We start from the raw sequence: 3,374 nt of genomic DNA on the forward strand, positions 1-3,374 counted from the left end.
ATTGCCCATTTGAGAAGCATTTTTTTTAGCATGTAAGCAGTGGGTCCAATTTGTGTTATATCTTTTATGTACTAGTTTATGTTTCTTGCCCATGTTTCTTTAAATTAGCCTATTAGCAAATTTATTAACTAGCCAAATTTTATTGTGAGAGATTTTCTTCTATAATCATTGCTTGGCTGAAAAGTTTGATTGGTATCAGATTACACATAGCCTTGAATGAATTATAAAATGTATGAACTTTATCTATAATCTGTCAGGAGGAGTTTTATATAAAGTACTTGTATCTGGTACCCACACCCAAGGTGTCTAATTTTACTGAACTTGAGTGAAGTTTGAGCATTATCATTGAAAAACAATCAAGCAATTTTTTTGCATATATTGATCAGGGTCCCAGAAAAAATTACTCAAATAAAGAGACTTGGGTAAAGGGACGACTTGCAAAAAAAGTATGAGCAAGGTTAATACAATAAACCCAGTGTTAAAGAGAAGGTAGCCAGACATTAGTAACATCTGGAATCCATTTGGTCTCCTGGTGGGACCTATAGTCACAGAAAGATAAAACTACTGCTAGAGATGTGATTCTTAAACAGAAGAAGATTTAAAAAAATACTCTGACCACTTTCCTCCTGTCTACCTGTCTCTTTCTTTTCAATGCCTCTTATTGGCCAAATCCTGGGAGAAACCAGTAGGCAAAGGAACCCAAATGGTGCACTGTAAGGGTTATCCTCCTAGGGCAAGATAGAGAAGGATGAAGAATGTAGGGAGGTGGCAGATGGCAAATAATGATACAGCAGAGGACTATTCTTTACAGCTAAGTTTGAAAACTGCTATTATACAGGGTGGGCAAAAGTAGGTTTACAGTCATTCATGTGGGAAAAGACATGCCAATTATGATTACTTCAATAGCTCTTATTAACTCAAAAGAAAGACTATACTTTCAGGGATCATTTCTATAGTTTGTTACTAACTCAAAAGAATCACAATAGCACAGTAAACTTACTTTGCTTAGTCCTGTATGTAATGTCCATGTAACATACAGCATTGTGACTGTAATTAATAATGCAGTGCTGAATATTTGAAAGTTGCTAAGACAGTAAATATTAAAGTTACTCATCACAGGAAAAAAATATTGTAACTATCGATGATATCATAAGGTATGGTAACTAGACTTAGTGTTTTAATCATTTTGCACACAAATATAAAATCATTATAGTATAGACCTAAAACTGATATAATGTTATATGTCAATTATACAGGAATTAAAAAAAAGATAAGAATCTAGAAACTGGTTCTCCAAAAAAAACAAAACAAAGAAACAAACAATTCCCCAAATAATAAACAATAAAAAACAGAAAATTTGTCAATAATTGCACTTTGTTGAATATTAATAAAACCTAACTAATAATAAAAATAAAAACAATAAATATACGCAGTATAAGTTTTTACATGTTTTTATTGGACCATGTAAAAATGTTAAATGACACATGCATACTCATCCATTATGTATTATTTTAAAACAATTCTAAAAAGGAAAAACATTTCAATATAAGAAATATGTAAAATAAAATAAAGAAAAAAGCATAATCTTTAAACTGAAGACTTTATGTATATAGTTGACCAGTTAATTGTCAGCTGGTGTGGGAACTTTAGTATGTGGTGTAAATATGTAGTGTATAGAATGTGCCTTAGTTACTAAGATATTTGTAGTTACTGAAACAGCTCCATTCCTATCGCTGGTATACTGTGCTCATGGATCAGGCCAGGGATATCCTAGAACCTGGCTAAAACATTTATTTATTATGAAAAAAATGTGGGCCTTTCTTAAAACCCTTTTCATTCCCAGCTTACTGGACTGAATGACTTATGTGTCTTTCAGTAAGTTTTAATAACATTTTATTCTTAAATTTGATATTGATATATGTTTAGATTTCAAAAAAATCAAATAATAATAATATCTCTTATACTTTACTTCTTTCATTTCTGTCTTTTGTTGCATGCCAACAAAGGATGTCTATATTAAAATATCAAGAACTTGACTAAAATTAAGTGAAATAAATGTTGTATATTTAATTTAAGCTGAATTCTAGTAAAGATGGTTATTGCAAACATTCTTAGACTCTGTACTGTCAAGGAATAATTAGTTTTATCACTCAGTTTCTGGATATACTCATTTATTTTGTTATCTATTCTCCTGGCCAAATAGGTTTATTTTTTTTTAATCATTTCTGATACTCGATTCAAACCAAATGAAAGTAAAATTGTCCCCTAAAAGGCAGTCATTTTGGACCAATAAAGCTGCACCTACTTCTAACTTCTATATTTTTCTCTGTAGCTCTTCCCTTATAATTCCATGTGATGACCCTTTAATAAAAATATTTTTGTTCTGAAAAAAAGTAACATTTTAAAAGTTATTTTCTAAATTTAGTAGCTATCTATATTTCTCTTTTTATCCTACCATTTCACTTATACTATTAAAAAGGTGGAAAATAAATTTTAATACACTAACTTTAGTAAAATTCTGAATTTTAAGTAAATCACTCAATAATTTTGAAAACCCATGCCAGTACAGAATAGTGAAAACTGATGGAGAAACTAAAGGAATTTATTTCAAATAGATCTTAAGTGAGGCAAAAATATTTTCTTAGTGGTGACAAATACATTGTATATTTATTTGAAATGGATAGATAGGTCTCCAATAAGTCTCTTTAAAGAGTTACTGAGTTCTTCTTTCTTTTACTATGAAAAATCATGTTCTTTCTCAGACTTTTTGTTTAAATATCAGTAAAATCATTGCTAAATTACCTACCCGTGTTAACTCATTCTGCTTTTTAAAGCAGTCTAATTTTCTTTGCATGCTTTACTCAATTATATTCTACTATAGTTTCTTTGTTATAAAGTCAACATCAACCTCTCAAGGCACACGCTTCCATTCAACTCTTGCAGAAATGTATAATTCTGGCATTTTGGAAGACATTCTAGTAAGAGTTGTTTGGTAGCTCTGAAGGTCTGTGAGCTAAGGGAAAAATCATCTATGTTACACTGGTTCACATTCCACTGTCAACCACGTTACATAGAGACTTTACTTTCATTTCACACTTTGCCCTACTCCCAGATGAAGGGACTTCTGAAGACATGCACAAATTTTCTGGTCTGCCCACGCCTTAAGGGGTAGGTTATAAATAAAATCAGGCAGTGTGATTTTTCTATTGCCCACTTCTAAAGGTTTCCACAGACTTTTGCAATGAAACACTTTAAGGCATAGTGTTTATTCTTACTTCATGATATTTATATTTGCACGATGCTATAAATATGAAATCAAATACATTTTTAAGCAAGCTGATGAATAATACTGCCCAAGCTTTTACATTTTAGCT

At 30.9% G+C, this 3,374-nt stretch overlaps 1 pseudogene; it reads left to right on the forward strand.

Annotated features, from left to right (window-relative positions):
- Positions 1–925: 925 nt before the first annotated feature.
- On the forward strand, positions 926–1,010 carry LOC136336858 (small nucleolar RNA U3; annotated as a pseudogene).
- Positions 1,011–3,374: the final 2,364 nt, after the last annotated feature.

This window comes from Saccopteryx bilineata, chromosome 4 (assembly GCF_036850765.1).
Source record: "Saccopteryx bilineata isolate mSacBil1 chromosome 4, mSacBil1_pri_phased_curated, whole genome shotgun sequence".
NCBI classification, from domain to species: Eukaryota; Metazoa; Chordata; class Mammalia; order Chiroptera; family Emballonuridae; genus Saccopteryx; species Saccopteryx bilineata.